This window comes from Falco cherrug, chromosome 5 (assembly GCF_023634085.1).
Source record: "Falco cherrug isolate bFalChe1 chromosome 5, bFalChe1.pri, whole genome shotgun sequence".
Lineage (NCBI taxonomy): Eukaryota > Metazoa > Chordata > Aves > Falconiformes > Falconidae > Falco > Falco cherrug.
The window spans coordinates 25,228,009-25,246,852 of record NC_073701.1 but is presented as its reverse complement, the minus strand read 5'-3'; the positions used below and the strand labels follow the sequence as shown (position 1 = coordinate 25,246,852).

The 18,844-nt window shown below is 43.7% G+C and overlaps 1 protein-coding gene across 11 annotated transcripts in view; it reads left to right on the top strand.

Annotated features, from left to right (window-relative positions):
* LOC102055775 (zinc finger protein 501-like) overlaps nucleotides 1-18,844 on the top strand; it is a 46,470-nt gene that overhangs the window by 14,479 nt on the left and 13,147 nt on the right. For 5 of the 11 annotated variants that reach the window (XM_055712920.1, XM_055712917.1, XM_055712915.1 and 2 more), the window contains exon 3: nucleotides 7,534-18,267. The exons of 2 other annotated variants lie outside the window; for them this stretch is intronic. The gene's annotated coding sequence lies outside the window, so the exon portion shown is untranslated. Of the gene's footprint in view, nucleotides 1-4; nucleotides 18,268-18,844 lie in introns of those variants that run through there. 4 more of the 11 variants (XM_055712913.1, XM_055712916.1, XM_055712914.1 and 1 more) reach the window with 3 other exon arrangements.

Genomic DNA, 18,844 nt, shown 5'->3' with positions numbered 1-18,844 from the left:
TATTGCTCCCAATGTGAACCCCTGGGGTCTGCTGCTAGGAGCTGGCCTCCATCCGGAGGGTAAAAATTAAAACCACATCTCTTCTAGCAGCTGTGCATTGTCCCATGTAGTGCACAGATCAAGGACAAGAAAACGAATTTGCTGTTGGAAGCCATGCTGCTTCCCCTCGGAGAGGAAAATCTGGCCAAAGACTAAAGCTTCTAACCCAGCTGATGTGGGAGATCATGACAAATTCTTTTGCTAGCCGTTTTCCTTAGATCTTGAGATCTCACTATGCAACTCATTAGTAACCTTGATTGGAAACATACCTCAGCCTTTACTAGATGTGTCCACCTCTGCAGTCTGTATCATACCTGTTCCCTTGACTAGGAGAGTCACTATTCGTGGGAATACAACCTGCGTCATTCTACTCCTTCTAGAAGATTTTGAGGATGCTAACAGGAATCCTTGCAAATATCCGCTATTGGTGCTAAATGCTTTTACACCCCAGAGTTTTGCACTTTTCCTTCTGTATTGCCTACAAGTTTATATTTTCTGAAAAGCAAGCTCTGAGTATAAAATAAGATGATATAGCAACAAACACTTTTTAAAGTCTGCTCCTGCTCAAAGAATGCTGTCCAGCTGCATTAAGAGAAATATGACCTTCTTAAAGCTGCTCACCCCCTGACAGAAGAAAGCTATATTCTGTTCTGCCTTAGACAATTTCGTAGCAGCCATTTCAAAAACAGCCTTCGGCACCTTAAAAGAAAACATGCTTTTGACAAGGCTGCTAAAAAAAAAGACCCTCATAAAAAGCACGAGTAATAAAAAGTATTCTCTTAAAACAGCTGGTGAAATAATGGGAGGTATACTGGACTGAGGTTAAATTTTGCTGTCTTTCTGATTACTGGCACCTCAATGCATAGTTTTTTCTCTCTCTCCTGGTCTGTGTGGAAGTTATTAGGAACAGATCTGCTTTCAGTTTAGTATACTCTTTAGACAGACAGTGAGAAAAGCCATCTTTAACCATCTCTTTCACCCTCAGGAGAGCTCTTTGTCTTTCTTTCTAGCTTCTTCTAAGGTTTTCATCTCTGGCACACTAGATGTTTCACAGCTTTTCTTCTGAGAGGCTTACAAGTATTCTGTGTATTGTGGTAAGATGCATTTCTTCAGACTTCTTGAAATCTTCCGCATAGCAGATTCACCCCACTGTTGAAAACTGTTTTGAAGACATAACCTACAATACCTTTGGCAATGTTTTATGGGGCTATTTTAATACAGCACTTGCTTAGTAGTCTCTACCTCTTGTTCTTCCCAAACTGCAGTTTTTCAAAGCACAACAGCCCTGTCTTCATAGATCACAGACAATATCATATACTAAGGAGAAATATCCCATGCAGGCTACAAGATTGCTTAGATCTTCACTATCTTCATAATCTTCGCTATCACAATACTTGCTGGTCTGAGGTGGTTGGTTGTTTTTTTGTTTTTTTTTTTAATTCTGCAGATGTTTGTGGGGACAGAGTTCAATCATCATCTTGCCAAAATAAAAATTAAATATCTTGGTTCTGATCTGAAATGACTGCAGTGAACTGGTGCCAGTAGGATGTCTACTAACAAGAATATAATATGGATAGTCATAAGCAGTGGTAACAAATTCTTTGACTTTTTTGTCCTGGATAAGTATGCAATGCGACACCACTGCAGAGGGCCCCTCAAATGCTGGTATTCTGCAGTGCCTGTTTATGGTTTCAAAAAGTTGAATCCTTTGGAAACATCTGCATAAAAAGGAATATAAAGGATTTTGTGCTGCAGTGGTGTCCATTGGATGATACACGGATGAAAAATGCCCAAGTGCTATCCAAAGCTTTCAGGTTAGTTTCTCTCCAAGCACATCATCTGTCAGATGATGAGCTCTGAAGTTATGGGCTGCCACGTTAAACGTTGCAGAAGTAATCCCTGGAAGACTAAACAAAAGACACAACTATTTCTTACCCGTATAAGAGATTCCAAAAAACTGTGTTTTCCAGTCATAGGGCTGGTGTGTTTCCAATACACTTGCTTCCCGAGAGATCCAAGGGTGTAACTAACTGCACTGGAAAAGCAGATTTCGCATTTTGTTGGAATACCTAGGTGCTGACTTTGCTGGGAAAAGTGATGGAAACCTCCCTGTTACATGTTTGTTCTGGAAAGCATCACATCCGAGTGTTGCAGACATGGGAAATACCCTCCCACATATGGGATTTAGGAAGTCGTTCCAATCAACTCAGCAATAACCACTGCCTCCTCCCCTTTCTGTTTCTAGAGGTACAACTCTCTCAGGCCAGCAAACATGCTGTTTGGCATGAGTGCTCTGTGCTTCTTCAGTGTAAAAATAACCACGAATCACCCCACCTTTGTAGTCTTTTGATAAGTGATTCTCTGTGACAGGTTCATGCTTTCAGTCACCGTGAAAATGTCATCAGTGAACAACTGTCCATAAACTAACTTACTTGATGGTTCCTTTGGATTTAGATACTTTCAGATGGTCTCTTTTCTTAAGAAGACAGAGTACCTTTTTTTTTTTTAAAAACAAAACAAAACTTTCCATAAATAGTTTCCCAAGCCTTCTGGAAGTATGCGGTAGTTGTACCCTCAAGGTTGCTGTACACATTTCTGTCAGAGCTGCAGTTAGCTCTGGTATGTAAACATTGCTAACATATCCATGCAGCAAGAAGTATTGTGGGTTGTGAAATACCTCTGCATCCTAGATTTTAAAGCACTGTTACATTGCTTTACAGTGTCAACTCTGACTTTATCATGGGTAGCAAAGGGGTGAATGAGATGGTTGGGCATCTTGTTTGGAGACTCGTTTGCAATTTTTTTAATCCTAATGGAACTGTAATTGAGACACGCAAAAATGGAACCTGCCTAAGTAGTGGCAACGCAGTGCATCTTGTCATTTAGCTAAAGACTCAGCTCAGGCATATTTAGACAGAGCTGCTACCACTGCTGTGATGGTCTGAGGACTGGCCAACCCAGTCTGCTTTTGTACATCCACATCTGAAACAGTAATTCTGTTTCTCTTCAAATTTATTTGTGCCATCTAGGGACAAAGCTGTGAAAGCCCTGCTCCTGCCTGTCATTTTTCAAGACCTTAGTTTGTTTTTAGTTTCTTGCAAAAGAGCACTTGCCCTTCCAGCAATATCAGGTTTGTAATATGTTTTCTTTAGCAGTGACACTTAACCTTTCTCAGAACCACTGCTATTATAAATATATGGTGCTTTTCAAATATGCGGTAAAAATCACCCTATAAAACATGATTTATTAACCATGTGTGGAGGCCAAATATCTTACAATAGTATTTTGCTCCCTAGTTATCCAGAACTCTTCTCATCTGAGCAAGAACAGCACTCAGCTGCATACAACACACTCTGGGGCATGAGGGTCAACACTTGGCTCTCAGCAACCCAGAGGTCAAAAATCTGCCAGGCAGTGGAATGGAAACCTAGGTCCTTCTAAGAAATCAAGACTGTTCCCTTTAAGGTGCAAAAGAAGAGTGCCAGCTACTGGATGGCATCTGTGTAACCTGATAGGTAGGGGGGGGATGTGAATGGGGACAGGTGTGACCTGCAAACAGGATGGGGTGGCTTGGTTGTGCATCAGGTGTTTTGCACGCATCTGGAGGGCCTTATGGCTTTGCTGGGAAAAAGCGTGATGTCCTCAGCAGAACATGGCGCTGGGCACTGGGAATCTTGCATGGTCCACCAGACCCTGTCTACATGAGAACTTCTTAGAGAGAAGGAAGCACATTCAATGCAGAGTGGGTTTAAGTCTGGTTTCCAAAGGAAACAAAGCTTTTCCAAGCACAACATTTTTGTTTGTCCACATTTGCTGCTGCTTTACCAGCTACTCCCTCATCATTTGTCCACTCGTTTACTCATTTAACCAGATTTGACTGGGGGAGGGTGGTACAGAGGGTATGAAGTCGTAGGTTTTGGTGGCTGTGTCACTGGGTGATATAATGATTGTACTTTTGGTAGATGCAAATGAGATCCACCACCGAGGGAAAGGCTTACGTTTTGCTGCTAGCCATTAGCTACTGATACATAAGCTGTACAGCCCAGCTCAAACCACCCCCAGCAGATGTGGTTTCTAGCCCAAAAAGGAAGGAAGGAAAGGCTAGAAGAATAGCAGGAAAGAGGAGGGAGCAAAGGGTGCTGTGAGTGATGTTTAGAGGATAGGACAGGGTTAGAAGGACCATATGGGAAGAGAAAGGAATGGGAATGATGTGACCAAATGGGAAAACACAGTTTCATTAACTGTGCTTTCACAGGTGCTTGCTGTTTGTGTCAGTGGCCCTCGGGGTGCCATTTCAGCTGACAGAAGTTGCTATGTTTCCAAAAGAAAGGAAAAGGATCAGATAATTTAGATTTATTTTCTATTTATCCTGAGACACATTCTGGCATCTGCAAATCTAGGTTTTGCTTTAAGCTGCCTTTTCTGCCCTCATTTTCCTTTTTATGAAGGTCTGCAAAGTGACAGAGACCCTTTACTTGCTGTCAGTCATTTCCAGGGAACTAACTTTCTGCTTCCTTGCTCTGTAAAGTCACTATTTTGTGTGTCCATTTTTTGGCATGTGTGCTACCCTCTGTCATTTTCTACCAGGCTTGTTTTATGTGTGTGTTTCTTTTTTTCTGTCTCTCTTCTCCTTTTCTATGTTCTGTTGTTCCTTCATTTCACACATCTTTTTTCTGCCTCTTGTCTTCCTGTCATCTGCCACTTCCATTTCAAAATGCCTCTCTTCTACCCACTAGAAGAACAAGTTCAACTAGATCAGGTTGCCAAACTGGCTTTTGAATTTCTCTAAGGATGGAGAGTCTCCATCATCTCTGGGCAACCTTTTCCAGTATCTGACCACCCTCGTGATGGTATTTTTCTTCATTACATCTAAGCAGAACTTCCCACATCACAACTTGTCCATTGCCTCTCATCCTGTCACCATGCACCTCCAAGAGCCTGCCTCTGTCTTCTCCGTATCCTCCAACCAGGTAGCTGCAACCAGCACTGAAGTCACCCCTGAGCCTTTTTTCCTCCAGTCTGCAGAGACGTGGCTTTCTCAGCCACCCCTCATGCCACAGGGGCTCCAGCCCCCTGACCATCTTGGTGGCCCTGCATTAGACTTGCTAGGTATGGCTATGTTTCTCTTGGAATGGGAAGACCAAAACTGGACGTGGTACCCAGAGGTGGCCTCACAGGCATTGTATAGAGGGGAAGGATCACACCCACTGGCAAGGCTCTTCTGAACACAGCCCAGGAGTCTGTTGGCCACCTTTGCTGCAAGGATGCACTGCTGGCTCATGGCCAGTTTGTTCACCAGATCCCCAGGGCCTGTTCTACAGAGCTCCTTCCCAGCCCATCAGCCCCAGGCTATGCTGGTGCATGGGGTCACCTCTGCCCAGGTGCAGGACCTTCGTTTGCTTTTGTTGAACTTCATGTGGTTCCTGATGGCCCGTTTCTCCAGCCTGAGCATGCCCCTCTGAGTGGCAGCCCTGCCCTCCTGCAGGGACTGTGCTACCACTATTACCAGCTCGATTTTGGACCAGGTCATCTTACTCCTTCCAGCATGGTGGCCCAGATGATTTTCTATTCAACCTACATCCTGCTTATTGAGTCCGTATCTCACCAGTTTTGCTGTAAGGACCTTGTTGAAAGCTCTGCTACAGTTAAGGAAACAGCATCAACCACACTACATCCACAGAAGCCAGTCACTGCATCACAGGCAGCAATCATAGACATGGTCAGGCTTTGGTAAGTCCAAGGTCTAGTCACCTTATTATTCATGTGCTGGGATTTGCTTATCAGCCTTCCCAGGGATGGAGGTTGTCTGACTGATCTGTCTGTCCCTGGATCACCATCATCCTTCCTGCTCTTCTTGACGATGAGTATGACGCTTGTCTTTTTCCCGTCACCAGGAACCTCCCAATCTCCAAGATATTTGATGGTGATGGAGTGGTCTCATAAAAATATTGGCCACTTCCCTCCTCATCCTGGGAAGCTGATCTTCCTTTTCTCATCTTTTACCCATTTTCTGCCTCTGTTTTTTGTTTTCCTATCTAAAATACCTGGGTTTTCTCCTGTTTTTTCACTCCTGCATCTACAAAATTTCACAGTTTCCCTGTTTAATTTCTCATTTATATCTCTCTCTCTCTGTCTGGGTTCTCTTCTCTTTTCTGTGTCTTTTCCTCAGGTGAATGATGACATCGAGCCATTCAAAAAAGAACTCCTACAGAGAAGTCAGATTTAAAGTTTTCATACAGGATTTTTCCTCACACTGGGCACTACTACACTCAAATAGTTGTTCTTAAATATTACCTCTTTTTCTCTCCAAGGAGCCATAACACGAAAAGATGTTTAAACAAACAGGCACCCACCTGAGCACCACTAACTTGGGCTTATCTCCCCGATCATACTTCTTTTTTAATGAAAACCTGCTGGCTGCCTCAAAAGATGTTTTCTAAACAAGAACAGAACAGCCCCTTAGAGAGATGACCTCTACAGTTTTATACACATAAATTTATGACTGCATCATACTTCTAAGAAAAGTTTTTCTTATGCTTTTCTCTTTTGCAAAGCACCCTTTCCACAGATTAGTTTTAAGCTTTCATTACAAAAATGAAAAAATCTGTAAAACAAGCAATAAAATGAAATGATCCTGATTTAGTAATGTTAAGGGGCATAGTCAAGCTATGTGGAATCTGATCTTCAAAGTCTAGCCATGGTGTAAGCACTTAAGAAGATCACATAAAAACAGGTGAATCAGGAAAAAAAAAAGTGAAATGAGGTGTGTGTTTAAAAGATTTGGGAAACACCATCATAGGGAGACATCAGCTCACCCAGCTGGAGACTCTCACATTGCCCCTGCTTTGAATGGGTAACAGGATTTTTTCTTAAGACTGGCTGTTTTCAGGGTAAGATTTGGGGTTCCACATGCACCCACAGTATTCTTGTAGCATCACACACACACCCCCACACTAATGCACCGCACCATCTAAGGACACTTTTGAATTTCTGCTCCCTCACCCAAATGGGAGAAATCAGAGTCCCAAAAGGAGCTCTCAGGTTTTAGAGGCTCTCAGGCTGGCCTAGTTGTGGGTAAGGTGCTTAGATGGAAAGTCAGCATTAAATATTTTCTCATCTTCAAACCAGTTCATCTCTTCATTGTCTCAGGAGGAAGACAGCTTTATGCCTAGCCAGAAAAAAGAACTGGGGATACCAAGTATCTGCACGTTTAAACGTTACCAGCCGTTTCCTCTAATTTGTTGCATTAAATTGCTGATGGAGGAAAAGAACAGGATTTACCTGCATAAACGTAAAGACTATTTCTGCTACTAACTTTTTTTTTTCAGACCTCTGAAGATTTTGCTTTCTTCCCTCTCTCTTTTCCCCATCCCAAAATCTCCCTTATTTCTCTCTGCATTGGCTTTGGCGTCGACTGTCTCTTTCATCTTTCATTACAACAGTGTTTTTTTTCCCCTCACCTGCTGGTTACTTCTTTTAAATTCCTTATTGCAGAGAAGAAAGTGGTTTTCATTTGGAAGGAACTCCAGCACTGAGACATCCAGAAGCTCCTAATCATTAGGATCTGCAACTCAGGTTTTTAGTTTTTTCTCCTGCTTCGTCTAAAGACTTGTGCTCTCCAAAAAAAGCACTGCTCCTATATGGGAATGCAACTTGCTCAAATGTCATCCAACACCACGCCGCACACTGAGGGTCCATAGGCAAGTTAGAGGCTGCATTAGAGTATATCTACTGCATTGTGCTGAGAGTGCCTTAAATACGAAAGGTAAGAGTTGAGACCAATTATGTTTGTGAAGTGTTGCCTTGGGTGTGAATTAGTCCTTAATAATGTTTCTATCATTTTTGGGAGGATAAATTCAACTTTTATTGTTGACTCAAAAATCTGCCCACTTTGTGGGAGTGTGGGGCACCCACAGCCCCCTCCTCTCATGGTGCCTCCAGGCAGTGAATAACAGAGCAGCTTCTCTGCAATGCAGTGATGGTTGCATGTGCAGGAGGTACTGCTGCAGATGGGTGCGTTATGGTCCCTTCTCCTCCTCATGGACTCAGAAGAGAAGAAAGAATAATGATACTGAACTGCAGAGCTCTTCTGAAGATACCACATATGCTCTTCTGTAGGGTGTACTTCCTTACTACTGTCTCTTGGCCTGCTTTCCCTCACCATTATGGTCTGTGAGCTGTTGTGGTAGCCTTTGCTTGAGGAGACCACCCCAGTTCCAATTGCTCAGACTCCCTCACTTCTGCAGGTATTTCACAGAAAGGTCAGGGTTGGAAGGGACCTCTGGAGATCACCTAGTCCAACCCCCTGCTAAAGCAGGCTCACCCAGAGCAGGCTGCACAGAGTCGCATCCAGGTGGGTTTTGAATGTCTCCAGAGAAGGAGCCTCCACAGCCTCTCTGGGCAGCCTGTTCCAGCGCTCTGTCATCCCCAAAGTAAAGAAGTTCTTCCTCACATTCAGATGGAATTTCCTGTGTGGTGCTTCGTGCCCAAGCTATTTGTAGCCTCTCCCCTTTTGGTTTCTGTGAGCAGTGACTCCCTGAGGGCTCCCAAGGTCCACGTGCTCAGCAGTGCTTTACTGTGCCGCAGAGTCCCCCCAGCTGTCACCGCTGCAGAGCAGCTCCTCCTCACACAGCCTTCCACAGCCCCGAGTGCCCTCACAGCTAGGTGGGTGCAGGCACTGCAGAGAGAGGCGAAGGAACGGGGGAGCGACTGACACCCTAACACAGGCAGGAATCGCTCTACAACAGCCCACCCTTCCCTGGGCTTCAGCAATAGCCACAGGCACACACCCCCCCCGCAGAAGGCATGTGCGGCACTGTGGGCACGCGCATCTCCGTGCTGGCTCCTCACCCACGGCTCGTGCTTTGCTCATCTCTCTGTGTGGAGGACTTCACGTCAGGTGTTGCTGCTAGAGGGGCTGGACTCAGGACCTTTTGTAGAACGTATCTCCTGGGAGAGAACATGGCTCTACAATGTCACCACATGGCAGGCTTAATATTGCTCCCTCCTTTCAGAGTAAAAACCTCTTCTATTCTGCAGTGTATGTACGCATCCTCTCCTCCCTCCTGAGACCCCATTCTTTTTCACCTGTCTTCCAGGTGAACCGTATCACTTTGGGGATGCAGGGGCACTAGGGTGGGTCCTGCCACCTGCAGTCACAGGGCAAAGGCACCCGTGTATCCGGAGAGATCCAGTCTGCCGTATTGCTGTAGCAGAGCACAGAGGGTGGTCAGCAAGCTGATGGGAGATGACTGTGGATCAGGAGCTTAACTAAGGATGCACAGCAGTAAAGGACATTGTTCTTCCACTGCTCTCTTTCTGTGGAGTAGGTGCCAGCCACCAGAAAGCTCTGTGTAGCTCTTTTTCAGTGCAATGCAAAGACAGGGTGTAGGTGTAAGTGTGTTTTGAGCATAGTAAGGTATTGCTATACAGCATGGCACTGCATGGCTAACTGGGTATAGAGCTGCTGCTAGCACTGGAGGAGCACCTGGGGATGTGCTTGTCATGTTGGTGGTGGATGCAGGCTTAGGATGCTTGAAACATAAAGCTGAACTCCAGCGTTGTTTGGGATTCCTGTACAGACATAGTAGCTGTGAACTAAATTGTGGATGGTTACTGCATGCCTTGGCCAGGATCACAGAAGACCTGAATGAGTGTGCGCTTCTCTGCTTAAGACCAGGATTAATACAGTGCAGACCCTAATTTGGATTCCAGGAGTGAAGGTCAAGAATCTATCCTTGCACAGCCAGGAGGGCTATTTGAGGCAAAAGTGAAACTGATTTGGGTTTAAAAGGGCTGTAAGGGAAGATAGGAGTAAATATGGAGAAAAATAATCTAAAATTTATTAGAAAGGAACCATTACCCAGCAGGCAGTAAACCACTAATATAGGCCATTGAATAACCATGAAAAGAAAATGAGAATGCTATGGTATATACAAACAAGAATCAGAACATTGCACTCCTGCAATGGTATTTTTTGCTTTGGTCCATGTGTCACTCTTTTGTGATCTAGGATTAGAAGCTGCTGTGAAAGACTAGAGATGTGCCCCATAACTTGGAAAAAACTCTGGATCAGGATCAATAACTATCAGAGGGATTTATACCAAAGTTCACCCTAGAAACACAGCACTGGGGACATATTTTAGGAGTGGAGTGCAAGCAGTACTTGTGTGGCAAATTACGTCACAGATACCAAACTGAAGGAAAAAAGATGGATTTTGTACTTGATGCTGGCATGGAAAAGCAAAATCTGGCGGTATACTTGCAATACCTGGAACATACGTGGCGGCAGTGGTTTTAATTACATAGATGGGGTTTACTGAATATATCAGTTTGGAGACTGTAGAGACATTCCCAAGGAATGGCTGTATCACAGACACCAAGTCACTGTACAAATTTTTACTATGTTTTTACAACTGTACGGTGGACTTTGCATCTTTAGTGACGTGGTCTGGGGATTTCTACTTGTAGTTCTCTGTTCAGCCCAGATTTGATACTGTATATAAGGCATATCTAACATGTGAATGAGAAAATAAAATGATCCATTCCACTTTGTCCTTGGAAATTTACAGAGGTTGTATTACCAAATACACCTGTGAACTCCTTAGACTTATGAATTAGTTCCAAGTCAGAGAAATAATTAATGTCTCACCAAGCTATATGTGAGACAATTAAATATTTTAAGAGTAAGAGCCTAACTGCTAGTTCAACCATTCAGCTTGGTAAGAATTCAGATTTAGAATATTGTGTGCAAACCTAAATATTCACAGAATTCCTGAGGGGAAGTGCTTTTAAGATAGCCCTCCTAACAACCAGGACGTTAAGCTTAATCTTGCACCCAGCTGTAATAATATCTACATTTCAAATAATTACATTGATGTCAACTGTTGCATAGGTAAATTATATATCAGACCTGCAATGCCATATAGAATAACTGGGTTTTTTACAACAAAGGTTTAGGAAAAGCAGAGTTTGAGATACTGCCTCCCTACCCCAAGGGGTGGGTACGGCTCGGTGTTAGTTTAGACCCTGGCTCGTTAGATGGTGACCTAAGAGGCAGGAACCACGAACAGTCCAAAAGTCAATGTTTTTTCAGGCCTCTTAAACAGACCTTCCTGTAACAGTGTGCTGTGGCACTTTAGGTGTTGTAAGTGGTACACATGAGAGTATCTAAGAACCCATGGCTTTGGTTTTAAGTAAAGTGTGTTCTCCATCAGCAGAAGTCAAGGACTGAACTTCTCTCAGACACTGGTGATCTCCATAGCATTTCATGCTGCTGCTTTATAGAAATGTGCTACAGGTTACTGCCATGTGCATTATAATAGTGAAGCAATGCATATCTGAATGTGCAGTTATGAACCGATATTCATAGCTGTTGTTCACCTCAAAAAAAAAACCCAATCTGCCTCGCAGCTGGATCCAGCCTCTGCACCTCCCCTGTCCTGCATGTTCCCATGTCAGTCATCTTCAGTCCATGGAGTTATGGTAAGTCTCTGAGGGGGACCAGCTTTTCGCTATATGAAGTAATGTGCTGCAGGGGGATGTGACTGAAAGAAAGGATGGCTTTACAAGCAGCTGGTGGTGTGGGATGGAGAAGCAATGCTTCTCTTTTGGAATTCTTTTTACTTGTGAGACCTTACGTTTTTCTTCAGTCCTTTGTGTCTAAAATTATGTGACTTTGCACAAGAATCTCAGCTTTCAGAAATGGGAAAATTATGTTTTTATTCAATATATATGCATATAGAGGGGCTGAGGAAGGAGTTTTGAAGGGTGTGCTGGGGACAAAGAGATTAGAAGGGCTGTAAAGAAGATGACATTGCCTCCTTCAGAGGAGCAGTGAGAGCAGGTCTAAGCAAGTTAGGCACAGATATATATATACTTCCCCTGGTCTTATGCTCTTTGTTATATATTTAGTTTGTTACAGCTGCTGGAAACAAAGAGCCACTATTAGGTTTGAAAACATGACTTGTATAAGATAAGGGAACCCAGAAATACAATGCACATAAATATGAGGAGAGAGAATTGCTTGCTCTCAGAAATGTGGAATAAATTCGCAGAGGCACAGTAAAAGATGAGAGATTATAAAAAGGCATTAGGGCTGTCACTGTAAAGGAGTCAGGGAATTACACAGCAAGCTCACATTACCAATTCAAACTGGAGTTTGCTGTGAAGAATGGCCTGGTCTTTAGAGGTAACTGAATAGCAGTGCAAAGTGCATTGAAATCTGATATTCTTTGGAGAATTCAGCAGGTTTATATGGGTATAGAAAAATTTAAATGGTAAGCATGAGCTGTGTACATGTAGCAGCTTCATAAAACCTCAGAGATAAAGAAAATTGTAAAACTGAGCTATTTCTTCAAAATATCAACCTAGAAAAGAATAGAACTCATGCTGATAGATTAGGACACATTACAGCCATGGTTTGAAGTAAGCGTAGATATATTTACACTTTGCTTTTCTGGCAGAGACTACACTGCAATGTTGGATCATTATTTGCATTTCACTGTGGTTGTGCTATAGGGAATGTAGCATTAGAGCATCTCCTAACACACATCATATCTGCATGTGCCAGGCAGAGAACCACAGAATGGGGCTGAGTAATGAGCCATGGTTCAAAGAACAGGAATTTCAACCATTTTCAAGGGCTGACAGGGGAGATTCCACTGTGTAACATCTAGTCCCAGATATCCTGTATTGAAAGGTCTACGGAAAAATAGATTTAAGATCCTTGAGATTTCTTTAAAAAGCTACTGGCTCTAAAACAGATTCTTTTGCTGATGAGCTTGAGAAACTGACTTTAAAACAGTCAGTCTCCTTTTATTTTAAAAGGTGGTTGACAACCAGACTTAATAGTATAGGACTAATCTGGGTGCTTATAAATATGGTTGAAGATATGCAAGAGTCATACCATTTTATGGGGAACAAGGATACTAAAGTGCAAGGAGACACAGCCTGCATACAAAACCAAGACTTTGTGGACTCGGAGAGCTCTGCCTGCCAAGGAGGTAACTTCTTTCTCCTTCAGAGTACGAATGCCTGAAGGACAGGCTTTGGGGAGACAAGAAGAATATGGAGATGAAGCCTGGGGAAGTAGCATCTTAAGAGACTGCTGAAATCAAGCAGAGAGCAGTAGAGCTCCTGAAATACGTATCTGTACGCTGTTAGAGCAGCTAATGCTATTTTATTTTTTTATTCTTTATAAGAACCATAGCAGGAAAAAAAGAAAAAGGAAGAGGGAGGTGTAATATGTGCTATTATTAAGAGGATCAGTGAGAACTGCTCTGAGAGGATCAGACTTGAGAGAAACTGGGGCAGAGAGGCCCATTCTGGTACTTATACTTGCTTACTGTATTATACATTTGTATTAATGTTCCCTACCATAAACCCTTCTTAAGGTCTGCCGCCCAAGAAACACAAACACTACTGAAATGGCATTTTGAACTTGTATGGTTGGGTGCTCTTGTGTCTGGTTTTCCTGTTTGTTTTTTTAAGCTGTGGTTCAAGGGTTTAAAGGGCAGCCAAAAGCAACTTCGCAAGTGTTTGCAAGCCTGTATCTTTCCACTTCTGTTAATGTCACTAACGCATCTCTAGCCACAGCCCTGTGCTCTTCAGCTGGCACAAGCACTGTCTCACCAGAGCTCCTGCCCTACCAGGTGGACGACAACAGCTCTCAAGTGTCTGTCCCAGTGGATGTGTGACTGACTCTAAGCCCCAGTTCTCCAGCTGGAGTTTCACCATGCTTGTGAGCTCACTTGCACTCGTGAGCAAATGCCCCAGACCTTTGGAGCCACCTGTTCAGGATCACTGCGTACCCTCTGCTGCTTGTGCTGCCTGTTGTAGGGAAAGCCCGTGTCACATTGATCTCCCCTGCCCAGAAGAGGGTGGTGATTACTAGCAAATCCTTCAGTTAACTCTAACCACACCCCACCTCCATGGCCATCACCTGTCTCACCTCCCCTGGCTTCTCTTTCCTTCCCTGGCCATTCCCACTTCCAGGACTCCCGCCTTTCTGCTCACACAGCTCAAAGGATGGCCAGAGCTCTCCTACGAAGACAAGGCTGCTTGGGGGTGCTGAAGCAAGCAGACACGGTGGGTAGGCAAGCTCTGGAAGGAGCAGATAGGTGTCGCGTTGGGTTGTGCACAGCACAAATGTGTCATCTTGGTAAAATAAAAGGACCGATGTTTTGGATTCTGTGGCAAGGTGTTAGGGTACAAAAGTCTTAGTGAACTGCCTGCTTACCGCAATGCTGAGAATGCATTTAAATTCAGTCTGATTTTTTTGTCTCATCTTTGGCTGTGACTGAATGGTGGCTTTGTTTATAGCACCTGTTTTCATGTACCAGTATAGCAGCTCATGTGGAGGTGATGTTCAGGTGAGAAAGGGTGAGTCTTTCTGGATGAGGAGGCAGAAGGAATTTAATGGGGATTCTCATGGTCAGAAAATTGAGTGCCAAGGGTGTATTGAACCTGATGAGACTTCAGCACCATCTCTGATCTTATTTCACTTTGGAGAACCTCTACAGAGAGAAGAAACTATGTCCATTTGTACCAGACTGTATTTCAAGGAAATACACTCAAAGGGTACCTTTGTTTGGTAGTGCTGAGAGATTAACTCCGTGAGAGATGAACAAAATGGGGATAAATGGGGGGTTTGCTGTGTTAGATATGCAACTCTAGTGGTGTGTTCAACTGCCCATTCTGTCCTGTGGCTTCTCTTCCTTATCTTTGGAGTGGTTACACTGCAATGCTGAAGGTACCCATTGCACCTCCACATGGGACCTCAGGAACCTCTGCCCTGCCTGCTTGTCAGTTGTTTGTAAGCTTTTCTGGAACAGCTGCACTTACTGATGTGAATACTCCAAAAGAAAGAATTTTTTTCCCCTCTTCCCTACTGTCCTCTTGCACTTAAAACTCTTCTGCAACAATTCTAGGAGACTTGCAGCATGTACCCATGTGTGTCGTATTCCTCCCACAAACAGCTTACTGACTACTTGCTAGAGACAACATGCTTGACTAGGTGTATCTTTGCATCTGAGACTTGTCCTCACACCTTTTCATCCTTATCTTCAAATTAAAGAAGGCAAAAATAATTTTGCATGTTACAGTTACACGTGAATATAAATCACAGATCTTTGGGTTAACTGCTTTTGAGTTGACAGGTTGCCTTTCAGCACCATTTTCTCTCACCTGTATGACTTCAGAGCCACGCATGTGGGAGGAATTGCTGCCTAGTTGGCTGCAGACACCTCTGTAATCGGGGATCCGTGGTCACCCAGGGACAGAACATAAATCTCTGACTTGTCTATGAGACATTTACTTTTCTATTACTTGTGAATGTAATGAGAGTCCTCAGCTACACAAATGGAAGTCAGGAAAAATGAGCCTGTTTATTTTAAGGCTATGGAAAAATAAACCTGACTTTCTCCCAGTCCTCAAACGTTGCTCTGGGAGCACAGTAAGGTTTTTGGGAGACTTTTTAACTGCAAATTTCAGTGGTTTAATGCTTCGTTTTCTTTGAAAGTTACCTGCAAAGAAACTAGTTTCTGGTTATTTCTTCCACGTATCTCTTGGTTTTCTGAAAATATCTCAGGTAACATACCTATAATTACAAAGTCAGATCTTTTTTGTTTTGAAAGGCTGTGCCTAATAGGCAAACAAGTAATTAAGATTTCCAGCCACAAAACTGTTCATTTCAGAGGGAGCTGGAATAACTGACTAAACTTTAGTCTGCTTTGAAAAACTTAAACAGTTGTTTCAGAATACTGGCAATAAAAGAAAATTAAATTGGACTCACTGAATCAGGAATTGTTGATTCTGGTTTCATGTTTGAGTTTTCAGAGTTATTTAAGGTATTCCTTTCTAGTATATAGTGGGCTGGGCTTTTTCAGCTCTTAATTAACAAAGAAGATTTTTTTAAAGACTTGAGTCCTTAACTGAAGGAATATGCTCTTAAGATGGGTAAGACTGTCAAAGTTCATAACCATCAGGGAAACTAGAAAACAGTGATCCTATTACCGCTGAGATTAAAAAAAAAAAAGGAAAATGAAGGTGAGGACTTGCATGACGAGCCTGTGAAATACAGTCTGAGCAGACTGACATTTTTGTACAGTCATGAAGCAAAGCAAGGCTTGTTAACCTTTTTCATCGATTCCAGTTTCCTTTACATTTAAATTGGAATTTGTAATGTTTCCTTTTTTTTCATTACTATGTATCGTAATACAGTTGCTGTTGTTATTAACCTTCAGGCAGACAGAAAATCAGTGAAGGCTGATGTGTGATACACTTTTATCTGGAATTAACAGCCCTTGCCCTCAGTTTCAGGGAAAATATTTTAAGACTTGATTTGTGATAAAAGTAGTGGGAATGAGAGGTAATGTGGCTCAGAAAAGCCATTTTCTGTTGTCTGATGGTGAACTTGACTTTTCTTGGTCACAGGTGTCTCAGTGCAGAGGAAGGAGTTAGAGAAAGCAGAGATAATTAAACCCCTACATAAGCTTAATGTTCCATAAATGGCACGCAGAGAAAGCACGGCAGTAGCTGCTTTTGAATCCCCAGTGAAGAAAATCTCCTGTTACCTGTGCAGGGGATGGGAGCAGCAGCAGATTGATAAAGATGTCATGAAACCTGCTTTGTTGGGCTGCGCTCTGCTGGGACCTGTGGTACGCGCCCCCAGTGGGACTGCTGCTGGAAATTGTGTTGAAAAGATGTGGACTCATCCTCCGCCCAAACAGGTGGCAAAATTTCTTTGTTATGCAGTGAGTTTTGTGGGCCTTAACATTCATTTGTAGGCAGCATCATCTGTGGGGAAAGAGATGTGGTTTCATGGGGCTAGTGAGTGGGATGACTCATATTTTCACAATTTCTGCTTTCATGTATGCACGCAGTGTCGTTCACATCATGTGGGTAATGTCTGTGGAAGCAACACGCTACACTGGGCTGCTGAAGATACAGCTGCCAAAAGAATTGTGCAACTGAAGTAGTATGAAACCAGGTTTATAGAGCACACTGGGGCAACAGATGAACTGTAAGAGGTAGGACCATTAGGTCCTTATATTTTGAGTTCAAAACCGGAGGTTTTCTGAATGGTGTTTAAACTAGTCAAGGCTATTTAGCCAGTGCTCTGGTACTACTATGGAAAATTCAGCTGCCAATTCTACTTAAGACACAAGCCAGTCAGGTACAGGACACTGACTGATGTATGCTTTCAGGAGCCAGACAACAACATGCCAATGAAAGGCAAAAATGTAGACAGGGTGGCACATTGCAACAGAGGCCACCGGTGATAACTGCACTTGGGTTCATAAATCATGTGGCAAACTCTGATAATACCAGTGCTCTTACTGTGGAATACCAATTAGCACAAAGTATTAAATCACAACTTAACCCTTTCATAATTTGCTTTTGATACAAAATGTTGTTGAAACAGATTTTTTCCCCTTAAAGTTTCCTGTCAGAGCTGAGCTGCGTGTGGCCTTTCACAGCACTCTCAACAATTAAAGGCAGAGGAGATCTTGCCCTGCCCGCCCATCAGAAATGCTTCCCCTGCCCTTCTTTACCTCTCACTGTTTGGACCTATGTTCTGGTAGCTGGACTCTTTGCACAACTGGTTTGGTTTCCGCTACCGGTGGTATTATTTTTACTTGCCTATGCTACAAAGGAGAGCATCTTCTTCAAAAGAAAGGCAGAGGGAGCTGGGGCAGGGCTCATAAGAAAGAACGTGTGATCTGTGCAAAGTCCTTCCCTTTGTGCAAAGTCTAGATTTGCTCAAGCTCTGTGTCTAATACCTTTGGAGTCTGCAACTGCATTGCTCAGGCGAGACTTGGTATCTAGGAATACCTCTGCTCTCTCTGCCTTTGGAAAAGCTGCTATCCATGGGTAGGAAGGGAAGGCAGTTGGGGTCGTCTTAAGGTGGAGACAAGAATAGTCTTCAGTGTTGCTGAGGGCAATTAGAAATCAAGAAATGGCCCAGTATTTACCGAGTTCTTGGATCATAAAGTTAATTTTCTTGAAATTACCTATGTGGCACGCTGTTGATGTTCTCTGCTTGTGTGATTAATGCTTTTCTATGTCCCAAGATCAGGAGGCTTCTGCGCAAGTTGGCAAGCTACCCATGAGCCACTGAGAAGTCACCCCCTGAAAAATTACGAACTTTTTCTTCAGCTGTATGCCTGGAGGGCCTGGTAAACACTTTCCCACCATTCCTCTCAGAAGCCTGTAGAAAATGTTATGGTAATTACTAGAAACTCATTGCCTCATACCTCATCCCCTTCCTTACTGCTGTATCTCATTCAAAGGCAACAGCTACTCCTGCATTCCACAGAGGGAAAAACACCTGGCTAAATGCCTGTGCATCAGCAGCACTTGCAGGATGTACAGTAACAGGTACACTTTGCCTGGGGTGGATGGATCCTTTGCTGTGGCATAAGCTGTATGCCTGTACGCCCTGGGATGTGCTGTGCTGTATCCAAACAGCAAAAGGTGGTGCGGCGACCAGCATCTCAGAAAAACCTTAGGCACAGTAGCAGAGTGAAGCCTCCTCACCTGAAGGAAAGTGCCCCCAGGGGAGAAAATACCACCCTGTCACCAAGAAAGCAGCTCTAGGCTTTAGCGTTGGTGCTTCCCTACCTGCCAGGGAGGCCGCAGGCGCGGTAACACGCAGCCAGTGCTGGGGAACGCGGGCGAGGAGCACTGCCAGCTCGGGGTGCGTGGTTCCCCGCGCTCTGGGTCGTGTTGTTGGCTGCTGGCTCAGGGGGGACCTGAGCGCGTCCAGCACGGGAGCCCCTCGGCCCCAGCAGGATGCAAACGC